Source organism: Ochlerotatus camptorhynchus, unplaced genomic scaffold (assembly GCF_037179485.1).
Source record: "Ochlerotatus camptorhynchus isolate MF236.1 unplaced genomic scaffold, CSIRO-AGI_Acam_v1.1 ptg000071l, whole genome shotgun sequence".
Classification (NCBI taxonomy): domain Eukaryota; kingdom Metazoa; phylum Arthropoda; class Insecta; order Diptera; family Culicidae; genus Ochlerotatus; species Ochlerotatus camptorhynchus.
In genome coordinates this window covers 848490-872729 of record NW_027040561.1, presented here as the reverse complement: position 1 = coordinate 872729, position 24240 = coordinate 848490, and the positions used below count along the sequence as shown (strand labels likewise).

At 40.3% G+C, this 24240-nt stretch overlaps 1 protein-coding gene across 1 annotated transcript in view; it reads left to right on the top strand.

Moving 5' to 3' along the window:
• The first annotated feature begins 6245 nt into the window (after positions 1-6245).
• The window catches only part of LOC135697528 (coronin-1C-like), a 206538-nt gene continuing 188543 nt past the window's right edge, over positions 6246-24240 (top strand). Inside the window, exon 1 of the mRNA XM_065217284.1 lies at positions 6246-6799. The gene's annotated coding sequence lies outside the window, so the exon portion shown is untranslated. The remainder of the gene's footprint in view (positions 6800-24240) is intronic.

The window sequence follows — 24240 nt, the reverse complement described above, 5'->3', positions numbered from 1 at the left end:
GTCATTCCCGAGAAACATGGAACAAGGCAACCCGCACACTTAGTTTTTTCTACCGAGATCGGCTGTGCAAATCTCGGCACAAAAAGTTTTACTGAGATCTCAGCAAAAGTGACATTTGATTGCTGAGTCTCGGATAATGCTTAGCTGAATCTCAGCAAACAAATGAAATGTTTGCTGAGATCTCAGTAAAACTTTTTTTGCCGAGATTTGCACAGCCGAGCTCGGTAGAAAAAACTAAAGGTCCAAGCGCAATGACGACGGAAGCTGAACGGCAGCGGCAGCGGAAAAGCCCGATCTGAGTAAGCCTACTTGTCGGATTGAAAACTAGTTAGATCCAAATCGACTTCGGTTAGGCATCTTGATGTCATTAGTAACAACTGTCAAACTTTCCGTTTCCGTTCCGCTTCCGCCCAAATTGCGTTTGGGCCTTAAGTGTGCGGATTCCTTCCATTTGGAGTTGACAAACGACTAAAAACTTTTCGGATTCGTGCGAAGGTTCGCTTCCGTGCGTCTCACGTGTCGATTATAGAGAAAACGATTGTAATTTCGATAACTACGACTCGCAAAATTGAACAGTCGTTTGTAGTACGGCGAGCGAGCGAGCAATACTTTCGGAGGGCGGCAGAGCGTTGACGTTTTAGCACGCGTAGGCGTGGGTTAGACCATGTAGGCTTTAGCGGAGGTCGTCGAGCTGGGACAATGCGGAAAATAGCATCTTCCAGTGCAGCACTGAAAAAATCCACTGCATCATTCACGCTAGCGGCAGTTTCGATAAATTGCCAATCAATTTCCGCAAGTGCATTGTTCAATGCAACATAATCGGCCCGGCGAAAGTCCAAAGAGTAGCACCAACAATCAATTCGAAACTAACGATTTTAAATTGGCTCACTACTTGACTAGCCTATTGGTCCCAAGCAAACGATTAACGTGCCCCATTCTAGTACTATGCAATGTTTGTTTTGATTCGCTTTGAAAGTTTGACAGATAAAATTAGGGGTTATTGGTTTTTTTTCCTACGTTTCGAGGGTTGAATAGATTAGCTTGGGACCGAAGATAGTACCAGAGCTGAGCCAAAAATTTGAGCATGTCAAACCATCGATCTCTCATGCTCGTAAATAAAAGAAGGCAAAATCTCCATAAAATTTATAACCAATTTGTCAAACCGACGATATTTTGCCAAATTTGTTGTGCTCTTTGGTTTTGTTTTTGGTTTTGGATTATTATTCTATATATAAAATGAAAATGCTTTTAACGGCTCAATACATTAATATAGGGGAAAGAGGGGCATAGTGAGCATCATGTGCTTTGGCAATGCGTTTCTAGCTACTCGAAGCAAATTAATTGGTAGTTGGGTTAATCTCATCGCTGAGTTCCTGTACTTTTGGCGATTATGAGTGAACTAAACTCAAATTTGGGTCGTTCTTATTCGCCGTGTAGTAACACAAATTAATCTGTAAATTTGGCAACTTTGGTGTCAGCTGCTGGATGCTCGATGCAGTTTCTCACGAATCACTCAGGAAAAGTGCATCAGAGTGAGATGTGGAGATGGATTTTGGTAAGATCCCGCGATGCCAGCAAAAGGCCTAGTAAAGTTACACAGCCAACCATGCAACACGGTAAGAAAAATGTACCCAACGGTCAGTTCACTTTTACCTACTTTTGACTAGTTTGTCTCCTTTTCGCCTTCTAATGTTGTCAAAAACGGAGGAGCAAAACCAACCAACAGGGGTAGTAAAGTGTGGAAATTCAACGTTGAGTATAATCATGTTTACCTACTTTTGGGTAGAAAGCTAGAATTCCATACGAATTGCTCACAAGTAAATGAAAACTACTTTGGCCCACTTTACCTACTTTTGGGTTCCTGCACTATAGTGCCGAGATTAGTGAAAAGAACATAAGTTTTTGGACTTTTTTCTTACCGTGCAGATTATTATGTTTTTCCTTGATTTGTTTTCCGTCGATCTTGTTTTCCGTGCTGAGGTGAAGAGGTGACAATACGGGGGCAAAAATGAACCACTTTTCTGTCAAACGTGAACCAGCTCCTGATTGGCCGATTTCATGTGCGTAAGATAGCGATAGAGATAGAAATAAAAGAGTAAGAAGCCAATTGTCACCTCTTCCTCTTAGGTGCTGAGCACCAATGCTACCGACGCCAGGGAGGCAGCTCTCACACCTGGACCTCACCTACCGACTCATCAACTCATTTTCCAGGGACCAACGGCTTTACTTCCCTTACGAAGGAAGGCGTGATCAAAGATTTTATGCCTCAGAAAATCCCGGCGCCGACTGAGATTGAACTCAGGCCTCTTGGGGTGAAATACGTTCACGCTTACCCCATTATAGTAAAAATTCCAGTACTACACTATGTTTGTTTTGATTCGGTATGAAATTTTAACAGGTAAAATGAGGGGTTCTTGGATTTTCCTATGTTTAGAGGGGTGAATCGATTAGCTTGGGACCGAAGATAGTACCAGAGCTGAGCCAAAAAGTTGACCACGTTTCTTCGGGACCTTCTCTACCGGTAATCGCAAGTCAGTCCCATCTGCATTTTTATCAATTTTGAGTTAGCATCATTATTCAGTTTATCTTTTTATGTTTTTTGAGATGTGCTATTGAAAAAAGGTTGTTTGTTCAAGAAAAATGAAAAACAATACCAAGTCAAGTTGTCCCTCAGCGAAAAGTAACCGCAAGTCAGTCCCATTAGAAAAAATATGTTAGAAATGTTAGACAACAAATCGCATCATGAGATTTGTGTCAAGACAGATTTGCCCACTTACCCTATGGTATCTGGAACATGTCCGGATGTGGCCAATATAGTTCTTACGATACTCAGCTTGACCGCCAATCGATATGGGGCTTTGAATTATCGTGTGATTTGATGCATCGCTTGATGGATTTTGATTTAAAACGGCTTTACCACTCCCCCGGGGATACCCGGACATGTCCGGGTGTGGCCAACATGGTGCTTTTCACTCATTATGACTCTTATTGATCTTATTTTTGAATTCTCATGTGTATTGATTTATCGCATGGTGGGTTTGGCACGTTTATGAAAAGCTCTGGTCTGATGAAGACCCATACTCACCGGAGTATGTTTCGGCCATTGCTCTGGAACCAGCGAAACAAATCCAGAAACATTCAATAACGTTCTATGGGACCCAGGTATCTTTCTATTGTTCAATACTATGCTAAACTAATGCAGCATCGTCATGGAATTGTGACTGACTTGCGGTTATTTTTCTCATTCACGTTAAATGTAATCACATGTCAGTCCCACTCAGATTTTGGCCATAAAATAAAAATTTTACGATATTTTTTCAATATTTTTGGGTAAACATAAATGCATTCTATCACATTGTACGTTTATTTTTAAATATATCCCTCCAACATAAGTGTCAAATCAGAAAACTTGAAAAATATTTAAACGCCGTTTTCTCATTTCCAGTTTTTTACAGATGGGACTGACTTGCGATTATGGGCAGTTCTGGTCTTAGAGTTACCACTATGGTAATAGCCCCCTGGTGTAAAGACTCAATCAAAATTCCGTAATTGAAATGTAGACTACGAAACTGGAAAATAACTATCATTATTCATTGGTTGAAGGCGGAATTATCTGCTTGTTGTTTTCGACATGATCGGCTGGACTCATAGCTGGATGTTCAATAGATTATCACTCAGGCACTGAGGCAAATGAACGAAAGAATTTCATAAGATTTATTTATTTATTTTAGCCACAATAAATTGGTATGACAAGCGGTGCCGGTGGTGTAGTGGTAAGCGTGATTACCTCTCACCCCAGCAGGCCTAGGTTCAATCCCAGTCGGCGCCGCCGGGATGTTCTGAGGCATGACATCTCTGATCACGCCTTCCTTCGGAAGGGAAGTAAAGCCGTTGGTCCCCGGTTCATGAGTTTTATGGGTCGATAGGTAAGGTCCAGGTGTAGTAGCTGCCTCCCTGGCATCGGTAGCATTGGTGCTCAGCACGGAAAACAAGATCGACGGAAAAAATCAAGGAAAAAAAAATCGGTATGAATTTCACTTATTTACCTTATGAAAAATAATGTTGACAAAAAATAATAAAACGGAGCAGACTGGAACCGAACCATGGACGGTCTGATTACGAGGCCCGTGTGAAAATGAAATGGTTAAAGGCGCATAAGAGCTACCTCATGTTAGGCAAAAATCATTCACAAGTCACGCTTATGAAATTCATATGTGTCGTTCTTAATTCGAGCCCTATGCACTTCTTAAGTTTATTTGCAACAGTGGGCTGTTCCAGAACCACCTGTGAACCTACGATCCACGAAACAACTGTGAAGAGAGGTGCCACCATAGAGGTAACTCTAAGACTAGAAGGTCCCGAAGAAACGAGCTCAACTTTTTGGCTCAGCTCTGGTACTTTCTTCGGTCCCAAGCTAATCGATTCACCCCTCGAAACATAGGAAAATCCACTAACCCCTCATTTTATCTGTCAAACTTTCATAGCGAATCAAAACAAACATTGTGTATTACTAGAATTTTGACTAGAATAAGGTACGTTAATTGTCTGCTTGGGACCAATAGGCTAGTCAAGTAGTGAGCCAATTTAAAATCGTTAGTTTCGTATTGATTGTTGGTGCCACCATGGAATAAAGGTGAATTCCGTTCTGAGCGATATTTCACGCGCGGGGCGAGATTTTGCGTTGGTACGAGAGAGAGAGAAAAGCACTAGTTCTCTCTCTCTCTCTCTCTCATGCCAACGCCAATTTTACTCCGTTCCGCTATATTGAAGAAAACAACTTTTGGTTTTTATGCATCATATTGGAAGATTACCGCAAAAGCTCAATGCAGATGTCGCCACTGAATGATGATGATAATGTTGACAGACTGCATATAAAATTCGTGAAAATTAGCATTAAATCATAATTTTCATCAAGCCTGCCGGAGATCCTTCCAATATAACATTCGAATTGAAGAAGAAGACGTTTTTACGATCAGACTGATGTGCATCTTTGACTTTTCCAGGTGAACTTTCATAAAATATATTCATTTCATTTCACGGCTCCATCAATGCTGCATCGTAAATATGATGGTAGACAGAAGCTCAATTACTCAAAATAAAGATGATTTGTCATCTTGTTATCACTTTGAAGACCATCTAGCACCATTTTATAGTATGGTGCGTGTTGAGTGACTCAAGTTCCGCTGCGTTTTCCGTTGAAAATTGTGAGTATCAATATGTTTGCTTAAAAAAGGCCAAAATGAACATTTATTGAATATTGGCGTCCTATACAACCAATTCTCTATTACCACCAGCACTTAATTTACACTTTCATCTTAGTGAAAATCGCACATATTTACCATTTTCTGAAAAAATGCAGCTGCGCTGGAGGTAACCTCTCCCTGTGGGTGCAAACTTGTTATGCATTATTTGCCATGAAAACATCTCCGATCCATACCGAAATAATAACAAATAGTTTTCAAACACGTTTTCTTACATGATTCAAGTAAAAGTTTCCACGGGAAATTATTAGTTTTTCTTTATGGACCGATTTGAACCAAAAAGCGTCTGTTTTACTTGGAAAATTTGGAAACTATCCTCCTTCTAGTAGTTCTCACTTCGAAATGTAGGAGGCGAAAGCTTGGAAAAGTTTCACTGCAAGACGCCAATGGAAGAGCTTTGTTTTATGAGCACAATGATATTAATTTTTTTCGAACCCACAGACTTTCATCTCGACATACGACCGAATCAAAGAGAACTCCAGCTTTAGATTTAGAGATTTAGATGTGTCGTCCCCCTTGAAAAATGCCCCGATAAAATTCTGATACCATGAATACCCGAAGTTTGACAGTCGACTCCCACCGGTTCGCTACAAACCAGTGTTGTCAGTTATTTTATGTAAGAATTAAATCATTATTTCAGTAGAATCTGATATACCCTTTTTTAAAGTTTATTCAGTTTATTTTTCAATTCTGTATACGAATTAAAAAAAAAACAACTTATGAAAATCAACTTATGATCTTAAAATTCGCCTCATTAATTGAAATTGATTATTTTCTTATCCTTGAATCTACAATAATTATTATTGTTGAAATTAAAATCTGACTACACTGGTACGAGTGGTATACGGTTTGTTTCAGCTTCGCGTTTTGTTTTCGTTTGCGTTCACTTTTTTGTCTCGGTTGTTGTTTACGCTTTTCGGCTTCTTCGTACAAAACAAAAACAAAAAAATAGTTGCCGCTTCGTGAGGAGTGAGAAGAGCTGCTGCTGCTGCTGCTGCAAGGAATCAAAAGAAGACTCTTCGGTTGTTTGTTGCTTTTGCTTCAGTCTTTTGAGATCCGTTAGTTCGTTCAGACGTTCGTTCCGTGTTTGTGGTGGTTTTTAATCGTTTCGGTGTTATCTCCCCGCTCGCGCGCGCAATATCTACCTACCTTCGCTCCGGTATCACATTCCTCCATTTCCGTCAGTGAGGTTGTTGGTTGTGTGCACCAAAAGCAGGCAAAAAAGGCACCAGTTCAACAGTTTTGTGCAATCGGTCGGTTTTTTTTTGCTCCTCTTCAACGCGGTTATTGCGCTGAGGAAAGCTTGAAAATTGGTATCAGAAAGCAAAAAAAAAAGGAAGCGATATAAAATCCTATCTGGCCCAATATATTCGTGTGAAGTAATATAAGCGTGTGTGTAATTTTTCAAAATCAGCGCTTTTGTTGATTATCACAAAAAAAAAACATTCTGATAGTGTTGGAAAAAGTGTTTTGCTGTTCTTCATTTCTCCGTTTTCGGTGTTTTCAAAATTCACGTTGCTTGTAAGCAATATTGAAAAGTAAGATTAGGTTTTAAGTTTTGACGGAAGAAATCGATCCTTTCTGCAAATAGTTTAGATAGAGTAGGACTTGCTTCGTAATCTCGAAGGAAAATTTGCCCTTGAACTTTCTTTTTTTTTTGTCGCGGTGCTATTCTCCATTGTATTAAATATATCGAGCGAAGCGCGAAGAAATCCACAAAAACAAGGCGCCCAGTCATCGTGTGGTTGTCCCCTTGCCCTGCTGTGTGCGGTGCGGTTGGTTCGAAGAGGTTCAAAGTTCGTCCGTCTTTTGTTCCAAATCAAAACATTGCGTGTGCCACGATAATGATGCTAGGCGACGGGCCAACATCAGAAAACCTGCTGCTTCTGGCGCACAGTGGTGGCACTGGTGGAAAAGCTCCGGACGAGGAAAAGTTCTCGTTGTTGCAGAAGCAGCTGGAGAAAAAACCTGAACTGGAAGAGAAGGGCATGGCAACATCAATCACGACTACGACGACGATGGAGGAGACGGCCGCGACGCCGACTAATGCCAACATCAACAACAACAATAGTCTTATTGATTCGCGAGGCTGTGCCAAGCCGAAGAAAAAGGTAAGAAGACTACTCTTGCTTTGCTTGATATCCGAACTTTTTCTTTCAACTCAACATGGGAAATAACGGCGAGACTGGAGGTCTTGGTGTTTCTGGTTGAATAGAGGGATCCATGTGGCGTATTGAAGCATGTAAAACGTTATGTTTACCCACTGTCTGGGATGGCAGAATGAAGATGTAATGATGGACAGAAGTTGTTACAACGAAGAGGGGTCGTGTACCCCGACAGTCACTTCACTTGCATATTGGATCTACTTCCATGATCCATTTCCACCGGAGTCATTCGGACATATCCATGGGAGCAACGTGGCTGTGTTATGGTCTTTTGGTATGACCACTAGGTAACAAAGTTCGATTTCAGCTAATAGCATCATTTTTAAAATTAGCGAATTTCAAATCGAGGATCTATGTAGGTATCCGATGAAGTGTTATTAGGCTTGTTCATCTCAGTTGTTTCCCATGTATTGTAGCCCATTGTTTTGCTAGTAATGTTATACTAAAAGATTTAACCCTAATGTGTGTGAGCATTTTCTTGCATTTTTCTACACCGTGCACACCGTCACGCACATAACGTTTAAAATTGGATGCATACGCGCTGAGATATCACTCAACATTTATTTATTCTAGATAAAAAAACAGAAAACTAATTTTGATTTTATATAGTCATACTAGGTCATCTTCATTATCTTCAATGATTTTTTCGCTGACAAAATTTCCACAATTAATACAGAGAATCAAGTGTGTCCACTCTCCCCTACAATTGAATGAGAATTCTTGACAACCAGTTCTGCGAATATTGTTTAATCTAGTAGATACATTTCAGCTCTCTCTAACTGTAGGTCATCTACGTCTTATTGGCAAACATTCTTCTTCCCCCCAGTAGTTGCCCCCTAGCGCGAGTTTAAGACACCATTCGACAAATGAAAGCAAATTACCGCACATGTTTTATTTGCTGCAGTAGAGTAGATCATTAAAAACTTTTTTTTTGCGCCTAGCAAGACGAATTCGCCAATCGCTCTGGCAGCAATGGTTGCGAGATAAAAGTGTCTGCGTGTGCACTTTCCCTTCTCACTCGCCGGGTGTATCTTATTGTTGAGGCCAATCTGTCTCTGCAGATCGTAGTGTAGGAAGGAAGGTACCTATGAAAGGCGAATCACTTTTGGCCCCCTCAGGGATTTCCCAGAGGTGGGCATGTCACTATATAGACGATGATCTCGCCACGTTCGGTGTGACGCTCTGTGATTAGTTTATGGCCTAGGGCGCGTGTGTGAATGGCTAAACGCGGTTCCATCACTTCCTCCTGCTTCAAGTGCAGTCGCCCCCCAAATGTAGTTCATTACCTCTTGATGCAAGCAGAGGGATTGTTCTAGCAAAAACATAGATATTTAAATCTATGCAAATGGCTTCTCTTTCCCTATCTATTTCTGTCAGGAACATTTGTTCGCATTGAATAACTTTCAGAGCCTGCACCGATGTCTACAACAACGAAACGTGACATCCACGGCGTATTGTCGCTGTGTGATATCACACTTCCTAGAGCTCATTTCGTTATCAGGAAAATTCAGATGCCGCCGCGAACGTTTCTACGAAGAGAAAGTGTTTATGACATTGTTGAAAATTTTATCACATCGTCGTCGTCGTCGACTCGCCGATGACGACTCGGTTATCTTATCAATTCGATACTACATCCGTACCTATACTCAGAGAGCTGATAGCACCCATCGAAGCGACGAATCGATCGATAATCATGCACATTTTATAGCCTTTTCAGAGCGTGAAACATGTTACGTCCTTCGACAGCGCTCGTGTGCGGAGTGCTGTACATTCGATGGAGCCTTCCGGTTGGTTGAATGATGAATGTCATATTCTGATACGTTATTCCTCAAAGCCGTCGTCATCGTCGGTCGATTGGTTCAAATTGGATGCAATTTGAAGCATTCGAAAAAGTACCCTGCAAAAAATGCAAATCGTTATGCTGCATTCGCTCACTTGCGCGCTCGGAAATTATTACCCCGACAGCAATAATGGCAAACACTTTTCCCTCAGTTATTTCCATGGGATTGTCTGTCTGTCGGTCTGTGCGGCCGGTAAATATCATCTCGTTTTTCTTATACCTGCTATCTCTGCAAGGGATTACGGAGCTTAGCTGCAAAAGTAAATATGCTTAATGCAGCCAATACGTGTGCATAACTTTTTGCAATGGATCACCATCATCATTATCATCCGCTGCCCGTAGGTGTGCGTTTATTTGTTTACATTTAATGTTTTATTGTTTTCGTTTTCGAATAATTGTGGATGCAAATGCAAGCGATATCACATCGCTAAGAGAGCCGCCGCGGCATTAGAGATAATTTGATAAGCTTAAAACGATGGTTGGGGATGATCAAGGGATTTTTTTTATCTTTTGCGGTTTGGCCTAGTGCTAGCCGATTCTACTCCTCATAAATCGATACCTCTTTCGATTTTCTATACACTAAGATTATTTTACCGAAATCTGTTAAATTTTACCGAAATCTCAACAGCTGAACGTTCGGTAAACAGTTCGATGATTTTTCACAGTTTTCCTGTAATTTTTCAACGAATATTTGTGAAAAATCACCGAAAGCATTCCAAAGTCCGTTGCAGCTTGTGAACATGATTCGAAGTCAGTCGAATTCATGGAACTATTCACAGAAGAAGTCGTAGTGCCTATCGAATGTTCTGATGAGAACGAAGTCAGCTCTGATGACGAAGAAAAATCAGCGAACAGCAGCTCAAGCACATCTTGTGACGATTTCGAAGATGCCTGCGTCGAACCTGCGCTCCCACCGCAACAAACAAGACCAGTTGAAGAAAGTCAACAAGGGTTAAGGCGCAGCGGTCGGGAGCGCGTATACCCAGGCAAGTATGATGATTTTGTTAGTTATGGTTCCTTTTCTGGTGATGATTTTCTCACCCAGCCATCTGATTCATCAACGATCAATGTTTACATGGAGAACGATCCACAATCCTACGACGAGGTCATGCGGCGACCTGATCGAAAGCTGTGGATACAAGCAATGAAGGAAGAAATCACATCGTTGGACCAGAATCAGACGTGGATGTTAACCGATCTACCTGAAGGACGTAAGGCAATCCGTAACAAGTGGGTTTTTTAAACTAAGCGTGGACCCGACGGCAACATACAGCGATACAAAGCGAGACTCATGGTGAAGGGTTGCTCGCAGAAACCAGGAATCGACTATGAAGATGTATATTCTCCGGTAGTACGTTATTCAACAATTCGCTACCTCATGGCACTAGCAGTGAAGTTTGATTTTGATGTGTCCCAGATGGATGTGGCCACTGCGTTCCTGCAGGGTGAGCTAGGCGATGAAGAATTGTACATGATGCAGCCGGAAGGATTCGATAAGGTCAACGGCAAGGTGTGCAGACTCAAGAAAGCGCTGTACGGCCTCAAGCAGTCGAGCCATGTATGGAACGGAAAACTGGATGGCGTATTGCGAGAATTCGGACTGCAACGATCACAAGTAGATACGTGCCTGTACTGGATCCTGGATGGTGACATTATGCTATTTGTGACGATATACGTAGATGACCTGCTGATATTTACAAACAACCTGGCGTTGAAGAAAAAACTGAAGAAGTTCCAAATGAAAGACTTGGGTGAAGCTTCACACTGCCTGGGAATTCGAATTGTCAGAGATCGAGTGCAAGGACATCTTTCGTTGGACCAACAATCATATATTCAAGAGATAATCCAGCGCTTTGGGATGACGGACGCTACTCCTGTAGCAACACCAGCAGATCCAAGTCTGAGACTCGATAAATCGATGTCTCCCAAAACGGCTGAGGAGGCACCACAGATGTCAAGAGTACCCTTCAAGGAAGCAGTTGGCTATTTGTCATATGTAGCGCAAACTAGTCGACCAGATATTGCGTACGCTGTGAATGCTGTGAGTCAATTCGACTGTGGTAGACAACATTGGGAAGCAACCAAGCGTATAATACGATACCTGAAGGGAACAGCGCAGAAAAGGTTGCTGTACTCTAAGGACGATACTGGAGGCCTTCAAGGGTATAGCGATGCCGATTGGGGAGGAGATCCTGATGACAGAAGATCGACAACAGGTTACTTGTTCACCATGCAAGGGGCTGCCATAGCCTGGAATGTGAAAAAGCAACCAACCGTAGCCCTTTCATCATGCGGAATTCATGGCACTTTCGCGGGCCATTCAGTGGAAGAATCTGCGTTCGGAGCTAACAGAAGTTGAAGCAATGCCAATCTACTGCGATAATCAGTCGGCAATCAGCATCGCGAACAACGGTTCGTATAATCCAAGAACAAAGCATGTTAGTATTCGCTACCATTTTGTACACGAAGCATTGGAGCAGCAAACAGTGAAGCTCGAATACATCTCGACAGCAAACCAACCTGCTACGCCAATTCTTAGGCATCACGGATTAGGGAGGAGTGAAAACCAAGTAACCCGCGATTGTGTTACGTTAGCAAGTATTTAGAGAATAAACGTTCATTCCACTTTGTTCCTTCAAACCTGAAGCACCGTTTTTCCTTTTAACTCTGCAAGAGTTTTTTTATGTCATGACCATGCTTGAATGTATTTTTTTTACCATAGTTGATAAGGTTAACATCATTGGGGCTTCATCCAGCCTGTTGATGTAAAACAACAATAAACAATAAACAATAGGATATGCGATCTCAAACCTGATGTGGAAGAGGCCATCGATGACATGGAGACTGCAATCACTCACACACTTCCTATTCAATTACACGAGACTGCCAGGAATATTATTTCAGAGACAATACGGGGTCGGTACTTCCTCCACGTTAATCTCATCTTCGTCGTCTGAAACTTCCATAGGCTGACAGGGTCGTTTCTGCTACAGACGAGTCGTTTCCAAACGACAGGTTTCGAAGCTTTTCTCCAGTTAGTGTGATTAGTTTTGGCAAAAAGGTTAGAACAGAAGCACGGACTGCCTTTTTGAGTACTTGAATTGCGCAATTCTTCAACATACTTAGTGAATCTGGAATACAGAACAAACTTCCTTCGAGAAAAACCAATCGTCAAAATCATTTTGATGAACGTATTCATACACGCGAACAATGAGCCAACAATACACAACCACACAATACATATGTCAAGAATTGCTAGAAATTCAACTTTTTTGAAAACTGTTAGGCCTCCTAGAGCGAGCGAGGGGTCCATTAATTTGAGCTGTGTCAATGGCGGCCTGGTTTCAACGAGAATTACTCATTATGAAAAATTAGGCGTGAATCAAAATGGTTGAGTTCCACCTCAAACTTGGTTCATTGCCTCTAGTGTACAATTATGCGAAGTTTCATGGAATTCTTACCAACTTGAGATCCCGGAGATGTCAAAAATTTCTTGTCCCATAATCTTAAACAGTTTTCTTAGACTAGGATCTTCAATTTGGTTTCCAATCAAAGGTTCAGAATCTTGAAAACAATTTCCTCAGAAATCTGATGGTGTACACCCTTTAGAATTTAGAAAGTATTCTTCCAAAATTTACTTGGATTTGACCTCAGAATGGAATGGGAATTTTCTTCAGAGAAGAATCTTTTGGAATTTTCTTGGAATTGTCTTTAGAATTCTCATGAAACTCTCCTTAGAATTGGAAATTTCTTTAAAATCTTTTGGAACTCTAATAATTTTTTTTTGAAATAGTGTTCAAAATTTCTTGTATGGAGTAGGAACCTTTCCGGAACTTCCACTTCAAACTAGCATGAAATTCTTCAAAATTAAAAAAAAAAAATATTTTCAGGATTAGATTCAGATATAAGTCAGAATTGAGTTGATTGATTGTTAACTTTTAAAAAAATTTCAGTCGTAGGGGATCATTAAGGGTAATGTTAAAATTGTATCCATATCCTCATTAAGTTTGACGAAATTCTTTCAGAGCTGTGTAGCATACTCAACATACTCAATCTGGAACGAAACGGAACGAAACAGAGAAAACAAGAGCTCAAATAACTACCTGATTATTCATCAATATCCATAACCAACCTTAAGAGGTACGAATTGCGTTTATTTGTGACGCTTCTTGAAATCACACTTTTAACGAATAGCCAAATCGAAGTTGAGTGGCGTCCCGCAATCTCACTTTTTACCTTTGCACCAACTTTCAAAACCAGATTTAATGCCATATTCATACTAGAATCTGTTGAAAATACACTTAATCTTCTAGTTTACTCGATATCTATCCATTGCAAGCTATATTTTGATAAATGTTTATGTTTTGAAAGTTGGTGCACAGGTAGATTGAGGTTAAGGAAATACCGCTGGTTAAACTAAATTTATAAAGTAACTCCAAGCACCTCCCACTAGAAAAATGTTGCGTAGAGTTAAGATTTTTGTGTAGAGTTAAGGTTCAATTTACTTTGATGCTTTTTGGAAAATTTCAAAACCAGTTTTTTTTCCGACGCATTATTTCAGATTGCAAAAAACTCGCACTATTCGATTCCTTTTGATATTTTACACAAAATGACGCGAGATTTTTGCAATCTAAAATAATGCGTCGAAAAAAACTGCTTTTGAAATTTTCCAAAAAGCATCAAAGTAAATTGAACTTAAGTTTCATGTAACTAGTTATTAAGAGGAATAAAGAGTCGATTTTCAACCTTCAAATAATTCCGTGAAATTCGTCTCATAATCCCAATAATAATACTGATTTTAGAATACTAACGTCGGTTAAAATTTACCGGGTATATGAACAGCTGAAAAAGTTGGTTATTTATCAAATGACCACTAGGTGCCTGGCAGAGTGAATGCGAGTGCCGAGCGGTCAAAAGATCTTTTTAATAATTATTATTCCTTTTGCTGATCAGCTCGGTTTCTTGTAATCACTCTATCAAGCGCCTTAAGGAATCAATAAAATTGACAAATTATTGTTGATCATTAAGGGGGTATTCCCAATCTTTTGCCTTTTTTCGGCCTGTTTTTCAATTAATTTTTTTTCAAGGAAAATGAATAGTAATGCGCCTTACTCTTTGGGATTCTTGTTTATTGAACATTAAAGTTTACAAATAAATTTTTTTCGACATAAAAAAAGACATTATTGACGTCACAAAATGGCGGCAAACAGACCCCTGTTCGCCGCAAACGCCAGGACGGGCGAAGACTTTTCTCTGGAACGGCTTCATCTGAAACAGATTTCGTGATGAAATTAATAATCTGCATAAGATTCTCTGGAGCTTCTCCCGTTGGCAGCAAAAAATCTTGCAAATTAACAAAATGGCGGCCATATGAAAAAACAGGCGATTTTTAGCCCGCTTTTTTGCAGCTTTAAGGTGCTTCAAACAATGTTAAATGTTAATATTTTTGGCTGAAAGTGGGAGAAGCTCCAAAGAATTTAATAAGGAACAAAATGCGCAAAGATTCAAGTCAATATCTCTTATAGTTTCTGAGAAAAATCTTCGCCCGATAAAAAAAATGTGGTTTCGAGAAAAACGCGTTTAAAGTTTTGACTTTAGTTAAAACCATTTGGGGGTTCTTACCATTAGTCAGCTATGCCTGGACACCGAATTCGCTGATCGGAAAACGGCTTGGAGGGATGAAAGTATATAGTCTAAAGTACAAAAAAAACGTGAAAAAAAAAATTTGATTTTTTGAAAAAAAAGATCGGGAATACCCCCTTAAATGAGGTTAACTGAAAGAAATCCGTACAAACTCGGAATAATTTTTGAATTTTTTACTGATTTTGAAACTTTTAACCGAACAGTTCAATAGTTTAACAATTGTCGAACACCAGAGGCCTTGGAATTCACCAGGAATCATTCTTTTAGAGTTGTCCTCAGGATTACAAAAGAGAGTGAATTGTAGATAAAACGCATCTAAAACTAATTTGATATTTTCATCAAAATTCCTCAGACAATCCTTCAATTTGTCAGGATTTTTTAAATTTTATCTTAGTTCAAGATTTATGTTTTTGGTTTAATCACTCCAAAATTAAGAATCACTTCCGGGGGAGAGGTAGCTCATCGATTCTTCCGGTTCGCCTCCTAGCATCGTGCTATAAGGTACCAGGCGATAACCAGGGTAGTTGATCGATAGCTCGATGACGTCATTTCGTTGGCGTCTGCAATGGGAAATTCTCATAGCAGGCGTTGACGATGGGACGTTGTCGAGTTGTTGAATAGCAACTATCGTGGTAACTCACCGATTACCTGTCGATCTGTAAATTTGGAAAGACGTCTGCATTGAATTGTCTCATATAATAATATTCCGCCCACTATATCACAAGAAATTGCGAGTAGCTGAGTGGAATGGAGATAAGTTAAGCATTGGGTACAGGACCAAGTCTCCCCTGCGTGGTGCCAAAAGATGAGCGCAATAGAATCATCAAGTTGCCATAAGGCACGGAATGAGACTATTGCATGGCTGGGTAGTCAAAGTCTTCCATTCGTTAGTCATTTCAGGTGGATTAGAACAGGTTTAGGTGGGCGTTGGCCAGATTTGGATTTTTCAGATGTAATCCTGGATAGGACCCTGTCATTGAACGTCGCGTGAAAGTGGAACTTAATGAAGGCCTAAGTACTTTTTCGTAGTTTTTAGTTTTCGGATTTGAAAGATCGTCGGTTACAGTGGCCTGCTTACTGAGCAGAAAAACGCGGTCCCAGGTCCTTACATATCAAAGAGATTTATGGTAAAATCGCTTGTGTATCGTGTATTTTGCGAAACTCGTTGTTGTCGTTGGTTCCGGGTTTGAATGGATACACAAATTTGAGCAACGGTATTATGTGATATGAGGGGCTCGGTGGCCTAAGAGCAACCGTTTTTGCTTACTGAGCAGAACATCATGAGTCTAATCTCAGGCCCATCCACATTCAAGATTCGTCAATCGTTTTATTTGTTAATATGACTACATGGTAATAACAGCAACTCGGTGATTAAAAAGGTGCTCGTCTGCCTAGTGGCAAACGTTTTTGCTTACTGAGCAGAATACCGTGGGTTTAGTCCCAAGCTCCATCGCGTTATATGATCGTTAGGACACCAATTCAGCTTATCGTTTACCAAAACGAACCCTGCTGCAAACCCAACCCTCTTATCCAACATCCCAGTGATTCCTCGTGGAAGTGCAGAGGTGTTCTCGGCTTCCATCAAAGCGAGTGTCATGTCAACACAATCCTTCCCATTCCATTCTTGACCTGTGTTCGGGCGCGGCCGGCGCTGGTATTGCCTAATTTAAGATCACCAGTTTTTACACATTGAGGATGATTGCTAGTCCCAAGCATCGTCTATTGGTTCTCTGTGTAATTACAGCTGATCTGGCAGTAACAGAGTAGCAACCGTGGGCGGTCAATCAAGCTCAAGCTCAAGCCAAAACTTCTAAACTTCGAAATCAATGGTTTGGTAATGTTTTTGTCGAAATTCACCGCTAACCGTTTTAAACCCTCAGTTACTGGTGTAAGAGTTGTTGAAGTACGCCTAAAAAGAACAAGGGATCACCTTCGAATTCACTCAATTGAAGACTGTTGAAGCAATGTCAGTTGAATGCTTTTGGTGATTGGTGTATTCTGAATCATATGGAGGTTAACCCGTCCAATTGCTCGGTTGTCTCTTTTTCGCGCAAGAAAGAGACTATTATGTTCAAGTATGTTTTGTTATGCACTGAAATTGAGGACCTAGGATTCTGGATACACAACTCTCTTTCAAGCAGCATATCTCGTATGCCGTCCACAAAGCTTCCAGAATTCTAGGGTTTATCTTCAGAATTGCCAAAGACTTCACGGATATCTGCTGCCTTAAATCGTTGTACTGCTCCTTGTCTCGCTCCATATTAGAATACTGCTCGGTTGTGTGGACTCCTCACTACAACAACGGTGTCGAAAGAGTTGAGTCTGTTCAGCGACGGTTCCTGAGATATGCGTTACGTAAACTGCCTTGGACGGATCCCTTGCGATTGCCTAGCAACGAAAGTCGTTTGCAACTGATCCATCTGGAGCCCCTGTCGGTCCGAAGAGATACAGCAAGGGCATTGCTAATTGCAGATATTTTGCAAGGACGCACCGATTGCCCTGTTGTCCTTGAGTAAATTGACATCAATGTTCAACCCAGAGCCCTACGGAATAATTCATTGCTACGCCTGCCCATACAGCAAACTAAATATAGCATGTTCGACGCAATCGGTGGTTTGCAAAGACTCTTCAATAGGGTCTCCGCACTGTTTGACGTCGACCTGACTCGCCAGCTGCTTCACCGGAGGTTTAGTTAGTTCGTTTTTTTTCAAGATCAGTTTAGTTTGGCTACCGATGTTCCTTTTTTTACGAGATGACTATTGACTTAGTGATGTTTAGTTTTAGTAATTTGCATGTCCTATCACTTGACAAGGGACTGGAAAATCCACAAACCCTCGTCCAGTCAACAAATCCTTTGATTCCCTTAGGCTACCCAACCCCCCTCCACCCAGTATATATGATTTACAGTAATTTCCACCACATGCTCAAAAATGTGCAGACAATCCATTTGGCGTTCAAAGATGATTTCAAAGACACAAAAATGGGATGGGAAGAATTTTGTCAAATTTAAGAGCATCATGTATATTTTTAAATAGATAATATCAGAAACAATCTCACCAAGAAGCATCCGTGCTATTGTTGCATTTTAGCTTCAATCAAAGACGATCCCCTTGATGGGGATCAACATAACCTAGTCCCGCATGCTATGTCTGAAGGCACTTTTTTATAACATTCATGTACCTCAGATTTTTCTTCACAGGATGTTAGTATTGATCCTAACAATCAAATCTGTGATGGTTTTAAAATATTTCATTTTGGGTTCTTTGAGAACAAGTGTTTTGAAGTTTACAAAGCCGATTATGAAGGCGTATATGGACTATGAACGATACAACTGTTATGAATTGAACAAATGCAGTCAAATAAGGTTCAAAAGATGATTGCATTAATCCAAATGGCATTAAAGAAGTTTTCTTTGACTCCCAAGTAAGATTCATATTGATTTAGTCGACTTTGTGATAAATCAATTAATATTTGTTCGCTTCACTCATAATAGTAAAAGAGAAAGAAGCGAGCAGGACTGTCAGAGACAGCCACGTAATCATAGTAGGCATTGAATTTCGTCCTATTTCGAGTATTTTTTTTATGGATGTAGGGTAGAGAACTACTTCGGCCTAATCGCCCATTTTGGGCCTATCGTGCAGAAAACTTCAATTAAATCCATGATTTCAGAGTTAACAAGTCAATTATGCATTTGGTACGATACTTTAGTTCAAATTCTATCGAACGAAGTCAATAAGAACGCGTGATATGAATATTTGCACCCAATCTTCTCAAATACAAATGAAGCGCTCCGACCGAATCAATCTTTATCTTCATCCGATAGGCCGAAGTAAATTCATTGGCGTTTCAATGAAGTTCCAATGCGTTAGGCCGAGTTCTAGATTCCGTAGGCCGAGTTTGGCGTCAAGAAGCAGTGTTAGACTTTTGACAATATCTCAACGATTGGTTTCTCTTTATCAAATCTTACGGAACGTACGGAAAGGTAAATACATTTGGAAGCCATCAGTAATAATAACATTCCGTGCGGTGCTAAATTGCGCTAGATTAAGAAAGACTAAGTGCAGGTTGTGCCTAATAGGCCGGAAATGGGATAGTTAACCCTATCGTGTAGAAAATCTGGAAAAATTAAAAAATCTCATGAAGAAAATAGAGAGCTCACTTGTCGTGCTTCGAAAAGCGACTCTGTAAAAAAATGAAGCCACTTTAGTAGCGACCATTGTTGAAAGATTTTTACCGGAGATCAATAAAGGAGATAGTAGGTATCCGAAAGTTTTGTGTCTTGCACTCAGCAGCTGGCGAAGGTGGTATTTACCACTAAATCATCCTGAGGGACGGAAAATTTGCTTGGATTTTTAAAAATAAATAGATATGTTTGACTCAACGGCGAGATCGAAAATAAATTCTGGCAACCATGACGCTATTTTTTGAAAATCGTTTAACCGATAATGCCGATAATACAGGAATGAAACTCACATGAGGTTAGTTACTCTTGCCCAGTGGGTTTAGGTAGCCCTCACCTTGAATTACTACTGAGTTGCTAGAGCTTCATTGCAGTTCCCATATTGTAGAAAATTCTGCGAACTATAGGAAACTGTAGTGAATTTTAGGAAAGTATTGCAAACTTTAAATAATTTCCTCCAATAAAGCAGAGAAGTTCAACAACTTTCAGATAAGTTCATTGAACTCCAGGGAAGTTCTACAAACTTCAGGAAAATTATTTAAACTGTGATCCTCCGGCTTGGGATAAAAGATTATCGGCTGTTGTCGATTGTTTGCAATTCCTTGACGCGAATACTACGAACAATGGAATGTCTTGGTTCCAATAAAGGTTCCTCTTCGTTTTCGAAAACGTATGTCCGCGGCAAATCGCAGATGGGATGCAGTTATCGCAGGGCTTCTTCTGCATAGATGGTCTGATTCCTTTTCAAATGGATAATCATGTTCTTGGCCATCTTCGAAAATGTTAACCGGATTAACCAAATAAGCATAAAAACGAACGTCATGGCATTTAAATCTACTTTAATATTGTGACTACGTCAGTATTAACATCAACCTTAACTGCCGCAAAATTCAACCTTACCATTATCTTCAGTAGAGATTAATTACGTTTTATGCACGCACACTAACGAACGTTTTGGCATGTAGTGATGTTTATGATTTTCCACGGATACTAATCTCGAAAAATATGGGGTTCGATTGCAGCAGTTTCTTTTGTATTTTAGTCTCTCTTTATCCCAACAACAAATTGTCAAGATCTGAACTTGCCTTGATCAACAATTTACCTTGACCAATATATCTGTTTCATTCGGGCAACTCCACTGAGCATCTCCGTCGCCAGTTTTTAAGAATCTAGTTTTTAGAACCTTGAATTGCTAATGTTCGAAAAATTGTCATTCGACTTTTTTTGCCCTCGCTTCGATCGAGTGTGTGACAGATCTTAAGGGAGGATAAAGATTACCATTGCTGCGCATCGGATTTTATAGCTTGGTTCAAACTACGATCCACTACAGCTCTAAAACGGTACGTACCCTCGGGATTTAAAGTTTTTATTTCAATATATGATCTTGAAACACATAAAATCCTCTATCCCAACACAAATCGAGTGGGTTAAACTGCACCTGGGGGGGTGCGCATAAGCTATGTACGTCTATTACAAACATCCTCTTCTGTTCCAATTGTGTGCTCATCACGGGTAGAGCAAAAACTCATCAACAATGACGCGGCGCTGCTCGGTAATGTATGTTATCTTTCGATACGGTGCTTCTTCGAGAGGAGATCTTTCTGGGTTTCCAAGACTTGGTTGGGTTTTGTTTTCCAAGTTGGTGCTCGAATTTTATCTACCCTTTTCCGCGTGGCGAGACTAGCGGCCTGCATTCGTTAACTAAAATTTTATCGCTTTTTTTCGAATCTTCTTTTTCCTCCCCGAGATGTGTGTTCAGAAAAACGAACTTTGTTGTGCTTCCATTCGAGCAACTGAGCTGTGTGTTGGCGTTTCGCTCATTTATTCGATTTTTTTTATGCCTTGGGTACACTCTTTTTGCCGGAGATCAAAACTATGATGATTATGATGATTACAGATCATCTTCCTCTCCGAATCGAAGGGGGTGTGTGTGTGTGTATGTAGATGTTATGGAATTGTGATGGCTAGCAGTTGCAGCTGGGCAAGTGCGTTGGAATTCCTATTATTAACCAGTGCCGATGCTCTCTGCTTGCTGGGTAGTTCATGTGTACTGTGTACTCGCCGGTCAAGTCAAGGATCGCAGTTTGTAATTTAGAGCTAATTTGGGAAACGAGATTGTGACGTTACTAGAGCGAAGCAGATAATCATTTAAATTGTAGTTCGAAATTGGAGTTTTGGAGAGTGTGAAAGATATTCAGGAAAACCACCAAATCGATCGTAATAATTCATGTCAATGGTTTACATAAGATTGTGTCTGTGTCCCACTGACAAATTGGTTGCATTGAAAATTACATGAGCAATGGGAAACACAAGAGGAAAAAAAAGTTTCATGAAGTATTCATGTTAACAGCACAACATTGTACCGTTTGTAAAAGGTTACATTGCCATGTGCAGCCATTGCAGAGAGCCACCCATCAAACACACACACAACCCGATAGAAATCAATAGAGCATCTAATCGCGGTTTTGTTTTGCCCTCAGTTGCATTTATAATAGTTCCAACCATCGTGAGCAGTTATCATGTTCCACGATGACGCGATGGATGATGGCTAGTCTCGACGTCGACGACGACGACGACGACCACAACGACGCGATGTAGTAGCATATTAGCCTACATATAATTACATAACAAACAATATGTACGCCCACCAATGCAGCAGGTGCACGACACGGAGGCACGATAGAGATCCTGACTGTGTGATGTCAGTACTTAGCTGGCGGCAGACTGTCTCCAGTGAAATTCGCGGGACATGCCCCAGCTGTCGATACAACGGAGAGGTTATGAACTTATATTATTGATTTCGTAGAATAACTGTGTTGATCAGCATCCCTCTAGTCTACAACAGTGTTTTGAATCTAATATGCTGAACTCTGCAACTTATGTAATAGTGAAGTTCTCTTCGATGAATTGTTTTACGAAAACGCATGACAGTAAAAGTACACTGAGTCACTCAGACATGTATGTAATACCAACGCCCAAAACTATGATTAAAAATCCACGCCCAGTGCAGCCAAAAGCGATGCCACTGACTTGATCGCCACAGGCCGGCGCACAGCGGGACGAAATAAAAAAAAGTGGGACATGGCCATTTACAACGAAACTATAGAGTGTATCATTTTGATGTCTTCTTGAATGTTTCTTAATTTGTTGAGTACTTTATTTGAGTGGGGAATTTATTGCTTAAGGGGGGTTTAAACTCAGATAAACAAACACTTTTTTATGTCTTAAAATTCATGAACATCTATGACAACATCGTTTTAAGAAAGTTTGTGGAAGACGAATATTTTATATCTTTCAAGTGGACGAAGTTATATTGTGAAAGTGAATCACAAGCGGTAGTACCCCCCTTAAAAACCATAAATACTTGGAAAAATGGTCATGAAAAATTGAGGAACTTTATTAGAAAGATCCCCCTATGAATTGTATATGTAACAATAGATTATAAGCTACTGAACGAAATTACTTTGAGATTAGCTGCTAATACATGTTAACCTGCAAGATACAACCCCTTGAATATAGTGTTCAAACATTACAAATAGGGTTGATTAACCGGTTTTACCGGTATTACCGTGCTATATACAATACCGAAATACCGGTTTTTGTACGATAAAAAACCGGTATTCTCGGTATTTTTGTTGGATTTTTCCAGCCAGTGATGCAAAATATCATGACACTCAGTCGACACTCGTTAACGCATCAACCGACTATCGCTGACAGATCGTTTTGTCACGCAGTGAGAGGCAGAGCCATGGCAAACAACAATCATCAGAGTAATGGTCGCTGATCACAAGAAAAATGTAACATTCGCTGCTGATGATGTAAAGCACAACGAAAACAGTGAAGACTTCTGCAATACGATGATGAGAAAAAGCTAAACGACAGAAGAAAATGAAAATAATGCCTACGAATTCCAAGTTTGTCTCGGCATGCGCGACTGTGTGAGTTACACAAACAAAGCTGGCAAAATTAAACGAAAGGTGTTGAGCTCACTCACAAACACACTCACATAAGCAAGCATGCAGCATCTGCTTGAAAACGAGCACAGATGAGTGTCGTGATTGTCGGGAATAACCAGATCGGTGATGGCTCACCACCCAAGACGACATTCACCAGTTGCTTTTTACTTCTTTCGTCAACTTGATGGATGGTCATGGACAGTGAATCGAGAGCTGAATCGACTGGATGATACAGTTGATGTAGAGAACGATGGTTTGACCGTGAAGGAAAAATTTGAAAGACGGTTGCAGCAGTCAAAGTTTGCAGCTTCCAGAACTAGCTCAGCGTCAACGTCAGCAAACAGTTTGAAAAAAATCATTACGATGCTGAGGGTTTGAAAGGCAAATAAATGAAGATGATTTACGATGCCCTTTGTATTGTACGTCCTACTTACTTCGTCAGTAAGATCCGTTCTCGTTTGGAAGATAATACTATAAACGCTTTCTTGCATTCCTAAATTTTAAATTTAACGAACAAGCCTAGCTTTGATGAGCGCATTTCTAACTGAATCATTTACCAATAACACATTTTCTTATAATTATGCAGTTTTTTTCTAGTTCCTCCTTATACCGGTTTTACCGTGTGTTCGGAGAACTGGTTTAGAAATAAGCCTCCGGTATTGCCCACCCTAATTATAAATACGGATTTAAATTCCTTTAACGAAGAGATAGAGATTTGCATTCTTGAGAAAAAAAATGCGCATTTTAAGAGAACTTACAATTTTGTAAATCATTGGTTGGTTGGTTGTCTTTATTAATGAGATTTTCAGCTATTATAAATCATTGAAAAAATATATAAATTCAAACAAAAAAGTTATGACACAAAAAGGTTTTTAAGGGGGTACTATCTTTTGTACTTCATTATCACCTTATAACTTCATCCCCTTCAAAAATAGGAAATTGTCGTCTTCCACATTCTACAAGACATCAAAATTGTACTACACTCGATAGTTTCGTCGCAAATGGCCATGCCCCATTTTTTTTTATTTCGTCCCACTGTGCGGCGCCGCCCATCACAATCGATGCGCGCATTTTTTTTTCTCCATTACCATTTCTTTCCTGATTGCCATACAATTTGCTCACTTGATGAAGGGGGACTTGAATCCTCCTCGTTGAGATTACACACGGGCTGCCTACGATCGATGATGGTCAGTCA